The 12,472-nt window shown below is 42.7% G+C and overlaps 1 protein-coding gene across 4 annotated transcripts in view; it reads right to left on the bottom strand.

Moving 5' to 3' along the window:
• MAST3 (microtubule associated serine/threonine kinase 3) overlaps nucleotides 1-12,472 on the bottom strand; it is a 310,520-nt gene that overhangs the window by 186,936 nt on the left and 111,112 nt on the right. The gene's annotated exons all lie outside the window — the stretch shown is intronic.

Here is a 12,472-nt window from a genome sequence, read left to right as displayed (position 1 = left end):
GCCTTTTTTCCGATGTTTTACCAATTTTTTTTAGTTGGAAATGTAATGGAAGTTGAGCATTGAGAAATGTAATGGAGCAATGCAACTCAATTTAGTCATTGGGGTACATTTACTAACATTCGTAATTTCCGAAAATAGGTCAAAGTTCAATCACGAATGACATCGACAGTGTAAAACTGCAACTTTTTGAATTGATTACGATGGATTTACTAAGCTGTCATATTCGGGTTTTTCTTTTCTTCCGATGTCGATGTCATTCGTGTTTTTTTACCTATTTTTACGGCAGTGATTAGCAAAACACTGCCGTTTTTTTTTACAATCAATCTCGGCCGGATCTGTGTGATCCGTGCTGGGGTTTTTTTTTTTTTTTTTTTAATTAAACAATGTAAAATAAAAAAAAAAATGCGTGGGGTCCCCCCTCCTAAGCATAACCAGCCTCGGGCTCTTTGAGCCGATCCTGGTTGCAAAAATATGGGGGAAAAAATGACAGGGGTTCCCCCATATTTAAGCAACCAGCATCGGGCTCTGCGCCTGGTCCTGGTCCCAAAAATACGGGGGACAAAAAGAGTAGGGGTCCCCCGTATTTTTAAAACCAGCACCTGGCTCCACTAGCTGGACAGATAATGCCACAGCCGGGGGTCACTTTTATATAGTGCCCTGCGGCCGTGGCATCAAAAATCCAACTAGTCACCCCTGGCCGGGGTACCCTGGGGGAGTGGGGACCCCTTCAATCAAGGGGTCCCCCCCCCCCAGCCACCCAAGGGCCAGGGGTGAAGCCCGAGGCTGTCCCCCCCCCATCCAATGGGCTGCGGATGGGAGGGCTGATAGCCTTTGTTGTAAAAAAATAGATATTGTTTTTAGTAGCAGTACTACAAGTCCCAGCAAGCCTCCCTCGCATGCTGGTACTTGGAGAACCACAAGTACCAGCATGCGGCGGAAAAACTGGCCCGCTGGTACCTGTAGTACTACTACTAAAAAAATACCCAAAAAAAGACAAGACACACACACCGTGAAAGTATAATTTTATTACTTACATACACACATACATACATACTTACCTATGGCCCCACGCAGGTCGGTCCTCTTGTCCAGTAGAATCCAAGGGTACCTGTTGAATAAATTATACTCACGAGATCCAGGGGTCCAGGCTCCTCGGCAAATCCAGGGTTAATCCACGTACTTGTTAAAAATAAAAAAACGGTGTCCCGACCACGAACTGAAAGGGGACCCATGTTTGCACATGGGTCACCTTCCCACGAATGCCAGAAACCCACTTTGACTTCTGTCTAAGTGGGTTTCTTCAGCCAATCAGGGAGCGCCACGTTGTAGCACTCTCCTGATCAGCTGTGTGCTCCTGTCCTCACTGACAGGCAGCACACGGCAGTGTTACAATGTAGCGCCTATGCGCTACATTGTAACCAATGATGGGAACTTTCTGCTCAGCGGTGACGTCACTTTAGGTCAACCGCAGGGCAGAAAGTTCCCATCATTGGTTACAATGTAGCGCATAGGCGCTACATTGTAACACTGCCGTGTGCTGCCTGTCAGTGAGGACAGGAGCACACAGCTGATCAGGAGAGTGCTACAACGTGGCGCTCCCTGATTGGCTGAAGAAACCCACTTAGACAGAAGTCAAAGTGGGTTTCTGGCATTCGTGGGAAGGTGACCCATGTGCAAACATGGGTCCCCTTTCAGTTCGTGGTCGGGACACCGTTTTTTTATTTTTAACAAGTACGTGGATTAACCCTGGATTTGCCGAGGAGCCTGGACCCCTGGATCTCGTGAGTATAATTTATTCAACAGGTACCCTTGGATTCTACTGGACAAGAGGACCGACCTGCGTGGGGCCATAGGTAAGTATGTATGTATGTGTGTATGTAAGTAATAAAATTATACTTTCACGGTGTGTGTGTCTTGTCTTTTTTTGGGTATTTTTTTAGTAGTAGTACTACAGGTACCAGCGGGCCAGTTTTTCCGCCGCATGCTGGTACTTGTGGTTCTCCAAGTACCAGCATGCGGGGGAGGCTTGCTGGGACTTGTAGTACTGCTACTAAAAACAATATCTATTTTTTTACAACAAAGGCTATCAGCCCTCCCATCCGCAGCCCATTGGATGGGGGGGGACAGCCTCGGGCTTCACCCCTGGCCCTTGGGTGGCTGGGGGGGGGACCCCTTGATTGAAGGGGTCCCCACTCCCCCAGGGTACCCCGGCCAGGGGTGACTAGTTGGATTTTTTATGCCACGGCCGCAGGGCACTATATAAAAGTGACCCCCGGCTGTGGCATTATCTGTCCAGCTAGTGGAGCCCGGTGCTGGTTTTAAAAATACGGGGGACCCCTACTCTTTTTGTCCCCCGTATTTTTGGGACCAGGACCAGGCGCAGAGCCCGATGCTGGTTGCTTAAATATGGGGGAACCCCTGTCAATTTTTTCCCCATATTTTTGCAACCAGGATCGGCTCAAAGAGCCCGAGGCTGGTTATGCTTAGGAGGGGGGACCCCACGCAATTTTTTTTGTAAAAATATGCACTTTCCCACCCATTCCCACTGATATACATGCACGGATCTCATGGATCCGTGCATGCCTATCAAATTACGAAAAATAAAAACAGGTCTGTTTTTTTTAGCACTTTTTTACGAGTTGTAATTTTTCACGGCAGTGTTTTGTGTTTTTTTGCTTTGCACTTCTTAGTAAATGACCGAGATTCATACTTAAACAGCCGCGTTTTGACCGATGGTGTATTCATTCGTAATTTTTTACCTGAACTTGCAAAAAATTACGAATGCCCTCATCACTGCCGTGATTAGTGCTTAGTAAATGACCGAGATGACACTTTGAAGAAAAAACGCCATCTCGGTCAAAATCGGGACCTTAGTAAATGTACCCCATTGTGTTTTTTTGTGTTTTTTTTTTTTTTTTTTTTTTTTTAGAGATGAGCGGGTTCGGATTTACTCGGTTCTTTACGCTAGAATTATCGCCATTTCTTAGTTTCTGGATTTTTCTTATTGGTTAACCAAAACACGTGACGTCCGATAGCCAATAAGGAGATTTGGGAAAATCTGAGAAAAACCGAACCCGCTCATATCTAGTTTTTTTAAACATTGCACAAATATTTGAGCAATTATTACACAAGGTTTACATATTTATACCCTGGCCATAAAGTTTCTAAAACCGTGCATATATTTCTTCATAATGAGCAGTGCTGAAAAGACCACATATTTTAATAGAATTTCCTATATCTACAGCAGGGGCGGCCAACCAATCAGTGACAAAGAGCCAAAAAACCTTGTTAGGTACGTCAAAGAGCCGACATCGAGCCGAAGGCGCGCATGCAAAAATGGAATGTGGCCTTGTGCCTGCTAGACCATGCCCCTGGTATAAAATACATTGAAAAAGCCAGAACGACATAAAATAATTTTTTTTAAAGTTAGATCCATTGAAAAAGCCACTTTCACATAAAATAATTGAAAAAGACAGATTCACATAATAAACTTAAGTTCCCCCATGTGTCACTCCAGCCAGCTCCCCATGTGACGCTCCTGCTAGCACCCTCCTATGTCACTCCAGTCAGCTCCCCCATGTGTCAATGTGTCATTCCTGCCAGCACCCTCCTATGTCACTCCAGTCAGCTCCCCATGTGACAATCCTACTAGCACCCTCCTATGTCACTCCAGCCAGCTCCCCCATGTGTCAATGTGTCATTCCTGCCAGCGCCCTCCTATCACTCCAGCCTGCTCCCCATGTGACGATCCTACTAGCACCCTCCTATGTCACTCCAGCCAACTCCCCCGTGTGTCAATGTGTCATTCCTGCCAGCACCCTCCTATGTCACTCCAGCCAGCTCCCCATGTGACACGCCTGCTAGCACCCTCCTATGTCACTCCAGCCAGCTCCCCATGTGACACTCCTGCTAGCACCCTCCTATGTCACTCCTGCCAGCACCCCCAAGTCACTCCAGCCAGCTCTCCCATGTGTCACTCCTGCTACCACCCTCCTATGTCATTCCAGCCAGCTCCCCATGCGACACTCCTGCTAGCACCCTACTATGTCCCTCCAGCCAGCTCCCCATGCGACACTCCTGCTAGCACCCTCCTATATCACTCCATCAAGCATCCCCCATGTCACTCCAGCCAGCTCTCCCATGTGTCACTCCTGCTACCATCCTCCTATGTCACTCCAGCCAGCTTTCCCATGTGTCACTACTTCCAGCACCCTCCTTCATCACTCCAGTCAGCTCCTCCATGTGTCACTCCTGCCAGGATCCTTCTGTGTCACTCCAGCCAGCTCCGCCTTGTGTCACTCTAGCCCACCCTCATGTGTCACTAAAGTTCCCCCACCAACTCGTGCCATTGCTGCAGACCCTAATGTGTTTGCCGGTGGGTGTCTCGCCTCTAGTATCTGGCTCCTTCAATTTCCAGTCCCTGTAGTGCTGCTGCGTGTCTGGCTGGAGTGCAGCAGTTTCTGTATCTGTTGTGGTCACATGATTTAGAGTGTTGGGAGCCACATTTAAATAAAGAAAGAGCCTCATGCGGCTCAAGAGCCACTGGTTGGCCACCGCTGATCTACAGTATTATTTTTTTAATCTCCACATCATAAAACATTGCTTTCAGTGAGCAATATTGATATTTTTTAAAATGAACTATCTTCTGAAAAGAAAGTTTCCGTATTATTAAGGACACAGAGACGTGGTACCCTAGAATGTGAGCTGCTGTTAAGATCGAAAAACGTGAACTCAAACAGGAATCAAGCAAAATCACAGCAGCCCTGTTAGGATTTTCTGTAACGAGTGGACCATCACATCATTTCTGGCCTGCAGCAAAACACACATTCTACCGGATGTAAAAACGGTTCCACCACTATCAGTTAAAGAGAGGGCATATTGTGCAGCAATTCCTGTAGTCACATCAGTGTAATTAAATCATTTGCAAGGCTCATTTCCTGCCATGTGATAAATAATTTCTCATCAGACGGACGTAACAAATGGCAGGTTTATCCAAAGTGGCATTATACTTAAACAATATGGATTTCATTCCCAGTTATTTATATAGCACACATATTCTGCAGTGCTTTACAGAGAATATTTGGTCATACATATCAGTCACTGCAGCTTACAATCTATACACACACTTATATGTTAGAGTTAAATTATTGTCAGTAGCCAATCCACCTACCAGTATGTATTTGGATTGGTGTGGGGATATCGGAACAAAGGCTCAAAAACATAACTGTGTGGTTTTCCCATTTAACACAGTGTTTAGGAGGTTGAATACATGTTCCCGTAACAGTAATCTTACAGTATAATGAGTGAGCAAGTACAATATAAAACACTTTATATTCTTTATGAAAGTTATTACATTCTTGGAACTAGCCTACATTAAAAAATACATTTTCAGGCAACAAATCCAAAAAGTTGTTAATGTTGTACTCTCCATATAGAACAATCTTATATTTGCTCCCACATCACATCAATGTAGAACATGCATTTTTCCTTCTTACTTTCAAATAAACTTATTTAAAACTATTAACATTTCCAAACAATGACTGTAAAAAAAATATAGTAACAAAACACAAGGCTAAACCGTCAGTCATGTTTTTCTCTTACCAGATGTTCATTAACAACACAAAGAGCAAGTGGAATTGTCTGTTTTGAAGCCCAAACCATCTGTTGGTGGTTCATCAATAGTAATTTGTTCGTTGGAGGTGGTTAGAGGATTATTAACTGATAGGAAAAGTGACATCTCTGCCTCAGATGCTACAGTCATCCCCTCCCACTTCACCTCTGAACAAAGTTTGCATAATCCTATTGCAGGCAACTACACAAACATTTGTTTTGAAACAACGTACAGTAAAGCAAAAGGTGCAGCACTGTATTCCAATGTGTAATCACAGCGACACTGGAAACAGAGTGGCATCTATGGCATTAAAAGTAATTGATTAATTTGGACAATACAACTTCTCAAATAGAAAGCCAACAGTAGTCACTGAATTGGACTCCTACTTCATAATTGGCACAGGTTCCATGAAATAGCTCTTTCAGCGGATGCACTGTGTAATGGACAGGTGCTATGGGAAAAGGATACTCATTTGGACTGGCCACAGCTACTGCCCAATCAGGTATGAAATTCATGGCAAATGGTATAGCCAGAATAAATTACATGCATCTTTTAAAGTAGGCATATGCAATCCTTGGTACTAATGTCACAAGGTGACACTCGAGGATGCTTTGAGTGGCACCTGCGAGGGTCACTCCCACTCTTATTAAGTGCTCTGCTCCTCGCCACCTGTCCCACCTCCTTCCCACCATACAAGAGACCTTTTTGGCATGCTAGAATGTCTCCAAATCATACTTCTGAAAACTATGGAGCCAACACAACCCGAAACAGCTGTCAGAGCAGCTTCCGGGTGGCTTTGTGGAATATGTATCAGAGGCTGACTTCTGCTCGCAGCCTGTGGAAATGTGAGCAGAGGTCAGACTTCCACAATTAAATACAGCGGTAACTGTAACTGAATGAAAGGCAAATGCAAGGACCACTGCAGAGATATTTCAAAAATATTTCAAATACTATCAGCAACATTTTCTAAATACAAAAAGTAACAAATGTGGTTACATAAGAAACCAATTAGTGATAAGAGGGACAAAGTGGCTATTAACTTTATCAAGTTCATATTCACTCTGCATTATGGAAATATAAGGCAAGTAGTAAAAATAAAATAAGATTAACAAGGATCTAAACTGAAAAACTGAAAGCAGTAGACTGCATGGCTAACTACCAAATGTATTCCGGTATATAAATAGCAAGAAAAAAATAGAATACTGTGCTGGTAAATGATTGAGGGATCTATGTACTAAGCCTTGGAGAGATATAGAGGAGAATTTTGGTCACTTACAGTTGAATCCTTTGCTCTGAAGCAGGCTACGGAACACTGTACCATGGGATTGCAGGTTGGGGCTGGAGCTGGCACTTAAGCTTTCTGTAACTGTAAAAGGAAGCTCCTCCCCCCCTGCAAACCTATAATGGCAGCACTTCTTTGGGAGTCTACAAAGGAGTAGTAGTAACCCAGGGGCAGATGTATTAAGCTCAGAGAAGTGATAAAGCAGTGATAAATGGAAAGTGATAATGCACGAGCCAATCATTACGAGTTTTAAAAAAAATGACAGTAGCTGATTGGTTGGTGCGTTATCACCTTGCAATTATCACTGCTTTATCACTTCTCCAGGCTTAATACATCTGCCCCCCAGTGAGACTGTTTGAACAATAAAACTTTGGGAAAATACTGTCAAGAACCAAAACCTTGCATGACAGAGTGTGAGGGGAGAGCACAATGTTCCCCAGCCTGCTTCAGAGAAAAGTATTCAACGGTAAGTGACCAAAGATCCCCTTTTCTCTGTCAGCAAGGTAAGCACTGGGCCATGGGATGTACAACAACTGCCCTCAAAGTTTTAAGTGGTCTAAGTGGAAAACCAAAACGAGTTTCGTCTGAACCGTACAAAGAACCGCTCTATCGTCATGTAAGACTAGAAAAGGTGGCTTGTGAGACAAAGCCCTTACCTCAGAAGCATGCCGGGCTGAGGAAATAGCCATAAGGAAGTCCTGCTTCCAAGTAACAAATTAAAAACCCTCTGAATTCAAAGGTTTAAATGGAGCCTGTGTGAGAGTTGATAGGACCAGATTAAGATCCAATGGTGCTACCGGTAGACGAAATGGTGGAGAGAATGAAAGAAACTAATCTAACCACAAGGGCTACATAGCAGCCCCCTTGAAACATGCCCTACGCCTAAAGAAGACTGGCATTATGGTGTTGCGGGGGGATGAGCTTCCTTTTAAAGTGACAATTAGTTTAAGTGTCAGCTCCAGCCCCAACCTGCAATCCCATGGTCCAATGTTCCCCAGCCTAGCTGACAGAGAAAATGGGCGGAGATAAAGTACCTGTCAATCAGCTCCCAACTGCCATGTTACAGGCTGTGTTTGAAAAATAAATTAGGAGCTGGTTATCTGGTACTTTATCTTTCTCCAAGGCTTGGTACGGAAAATAACTGTAGAAGATAAAGAAATATTTGATCTCTTACATATTTTTAATATTTGTATTTACATTGGAGGAAAAAAAGATTATACAGCAATAATCCACACACATCAATAAAAATTACCATGTGAAACACAAGAGGAGGGGCATTCACTGTATGTCTAAATTAGAGACAGATAAACCACCTAAGCCATATGGCATCCACCCATGTGTGCCATAAGAGACAAGTCTGGTAATACTACTGTTACCTAGAATAATGGACTATCATAACCAGGCTAGTGTCATGGGCAGAATGTAGAGGTGATCCCTTCAAAATAAAATCGAGTAACTGAGCATTAAAAATCATTAACACAGTTACAAAGACAATATAACTTGTGATGAGTAACGTGTCAGTAGGAATGGAAGTCACATATAGCGGTGCTAGATTATTGGATTAAACCCTGAATTACTGGATTACAATATACCCCTCACTACTTCCCACCACATTCCTTTTCTTCCTTTTGTACCTCTTCCCCCTTTGTTTTATAAACATTAATAAAAAAAGTTTGTTAAAAAAAAAAGCTTGTTTAGAAAAAATACATTATATATATATATATATATATATATATATATATAAACGAAAAATTCAAAATCAGGAAATGAAACTGGTGAGCCTGACTTCTGCCACGGGCACATTATGTAAAGGAATTCCATCTGATTTCATAATGAATATGCTGTACAAGGAGGCAGAATAAAAATGGATCTTGGAAGAGCAATTGATGTAATATATATGGAATTTTGGCCCTTATTAGATGGGGCCCAAGAGATGCACGCAATGCCAATATTTAAGGAGGTGAGCAATTATCGTCTGACTGTCATGCATCATCCGTTTGGGGCAGGTAATGGGAAATGGCCGCAAAAACGCAGGCGTGTTGTGATGTGTCTCATCCTACACCTGGACCTACTGGATGGCAGCGGTGAATGCATTAGCATACAACTCTGAATACTTAAGATATGTACATGAAGACAGAGTTGGTTGTAGGATAAAAGACAATTGGTATATTATTAGTGGTGTATCACAGAAAAGGGCAGTTCCATTCAAGGGAATAAAGTACCAGGTCATGACATTTTTAGAACTATGGGAATAACATGCTGAAAGAATTTTTCTTGGGGTTGCAAATTTATTATACTAAAGCACTGTGCCTGCAGCTTAGAGGAACGTGATGCAGCAAGCATGACATCCTATTGGTCCCTGGGGGTCATATGCCCTGTGGCAGACATATTCTGTTGTTAAACATTATTAACCAGACAAAAATGCTAGGGAGCCTAGCTGTCATATTGGGAGAACTGAAATCAAAATGACTACTGGGGTATAAAAAGCATGGCATACTTTTGCATAGCTATGGCCATTTATGAAAAGTTGCAATTTTTAAAAGCAAAAATCCAATATATTGTAGCCACCTCTGACGGCTGTTATACAATACAGCCTTTCTGATTTCTATTATGCAATGGAGAGCTCTCAACTGATATATACTATAAACAGACCTAAATAATATCCATTAAAGGTGCTGCCCTTCCAAAAATGGAAACCCTTGTGATTCTCCATATACAATACAATATACAATGCGTGCAGTATCTGCAAAGTTCTTTATACATTGGACAGCGCACTGTGATGCCCCCTGTGTGTAATACAATGATTACACACAGCTCAACAACATATTACTCATATTTGTAGGATATGGACACTGGTGGCACAGATTTAACTAGCACTGACCATGACAGATATAAAATACAGGCTAGGGAACCAGTGATGTTGACTGCATTACTTTAATCACAGGTTGCAAGTGCCAGGCAGCCATGAAAATACTGCTAGCCTGCTTTAGTCTAACGAAGTCAAGCAGCCACTCCAGGCCTTGTCAACGTGTGGCTCTCCAGCTGCCGTAAAATTGCAAGTATTAGCATACCTTCCCACTGATCAGCTGGTAAAGCATATTGGGACTTGTAGTCTCACAACGGCTGGAGAGCCACGGGTTGGCCAGGCCTGAGCCAATCAGTGCATCTTTAGTTTAGTAGACTTCTACTGCAGGACAAACTGTGGGAAGGAGGGGCGGGGGACATTGCCTTTCTCTAGATTAATATAATGAAATTAATGATTTACCAAAAAGACATGGGTCCCAATTTCTAACTGTCCTTATTATGGAAGAGTAGACTGGAAGTAGTTTCAGGACCCAAACTAGACTATTTGTTTACAGTGGGTTTAAGTACAATATAGCTATAAAAAAAAATCCCAATAAATGCAAAAATAATAGGCCCTACACATTAGGCGATATGCCGCCAAGGTGACTGACAGCCGATACGGCCGATGGGCGACCTGGCTGCAGGGGGAAGTGAAGTCTCTTCACTCCCCCCGTCACCCAGCCCCATAGCAATGCATGCTAATACGGACAAGATTGTCCATATTGGCCTGCATGTATAAGCGACCCGGCACCAACGATGAACAAGTGCGGGGCCACACATCGTTCATCGATGGTGCCTACACACTGACTAATATGAACGAGTTCTCGTTCATTAATGAACGAGAACGTTCATATCGTTCAGTGAAATCGCCTAATGTGTAGTGCTTAGAAATTTGCAGTCATTGATGGTGAGTTTTAGTTAGCCAGGAAATAAAAGTTGACCTAATAGATTATAAAAATATATATATATAATAAGTAAATAAGAAGTTTAAAATAGTATGCATAACATAGAGGGTGAGTTGATGCCTTTGGTACCTTGAACCAAAAATGTGTGAAAGAAGTTATTTTGCAACTGTGTAGTGTCTGTCTCAGAACATGTGGCATGAGAGAGAACGTAGGCCCCTCCTCACCACAGCATTTATGAACCATTTCATTAACCAGCATAGACAGCAAACTTATTTGCCCCATGTGACATGTCATTAACACCTCATGTGACAGTATGTGGTTACGAGGTCGACAATGACTACGCCACCATTACTATAACAGACCCTTTCATACACCCATAAAATTCTCATCTATGTGGGGTGGTTTATTAGATGAACAATGACCAGCTGAGGGGTAGATAATGATGCTTAATTATATGCTGGTCATTATGCACGCCACTAAAAGACTGATTGCAACATTTTCGCTAGCAAGCAGAAATCATTTGTTAAGGAAATATTTTGTGCATGAAAAATATAATTTAGTGTGTGGAAAACCAATTTTGTAGTCAAGAAACAATATAAGTACTACTACTTAAAAAGGCACTTTGATCTATTAACCAATCAATACTATAGAAGACTTGAGCCAAAAAAAAAAAGCCTAGCCCACAATCATTCCATTTTTTTTTTAACCTTATACTTACATTGGCAAAAATATTCCAGAGAAGTCTGGCACTATAGCAAAAATATTCCAGAGAAGTCTGGCACTATAGCAAAAATATTCCAGAGAAGTCTGGCACTATAACCTGTTATACTGTATGTAGCAGATTATTGCACATATTGTTAGCAGAACAACAAAACTGAAAAGAACAGGTCACCAGAAGAGTCAAGTTATTTCCATGCTGGTTGGAACCATGGCCCTCATTCCGAGTCGTTCGCTCGGTAATTTTCATCGCATCGCAGTGAAATTCCGCTTAGTACGCATGCGCAATATTCGCACTGCGACTGCGCCAAGTAAATTTACAATGAAGATAGTATTTTTACTCACGGCTTTTTCTTCGCTCCGGCGATCGTAGTGTGATTGACAGGAAATGGGTGTTACTGGGCGGAAACACGGCGTTTTAGGGGCGTGTGGATAAAAACGCTACCGTTTCCGGAAAAAACGCAGGAGTGGCCGGAGAAACGGGGGAGTGTCTGGGCGAACGCTGGGTGTGTTTATGACGTCAAACCAGGAACGACAAGCACTGAACTGATCGCAGATGCCGAGTAAGTCTGAAGCTACTCTGAAACTGCTAAGTAGTTTGTAATCGCAATATTGCGAATACATCGGTCGCAATTTTAAGAAGCTAAGATACACTCCCAGTAGGCGTAGGCTTAGCGTGAGCAACTCTGCTAAATTCGCCTTGCGAGCGATCAACTCGGAATGAGGGCCCATATGTGAATGGCGAGGCATGTTCAAACACCACTCAATAAGAAATTGAATTGCTATTAAGGGAAATACAATAAAACAAAACAAATAATAATAATGTGGATTATGGGGATAGTCACAGTTGATTCAGAGCTGGTATATGTTGTCATTTGGAACACCCAGATATCACCAGAGTACTTTTTTTTTACACATACTGTAGGCAGTACGCAAACTCGATTGCACATAGTGTTCATAAAGCTTAAATGCTTTTTGTCCCAGGAACTCAGTCTGTATATCTGTGGCAATGTGAATAAAGAGTATGGCACACCTTAGGGGGGCATTGACTGTACACTTGAGCTCTGTCTATAGGAAGTTCTTTTTCCCAGCTTAGCACTATTCAATGTCAAA

This window comes from Pseudophryne corroboree, chromosome 1 (genome assembly GCF_028390025.1).
Source record: "Pseudophryne corroboree isolate aPseCor3 chromosome 1, aPseCor3.hap2, whole genome shotgun sequence".
In the NCBI taxonomy this organism is placed as follows: Eukaryota; Metazoa; Chordata; class Amphibia; order Anura; family Myobatrachidae; genus Pseudophryne; species Pseudophryne corroboree.
The sequence above is the reverse complement of the archived record's forward strand: the minus strand, read 5'-3'. Positions and strand labels throughout refer to the sequence as shown.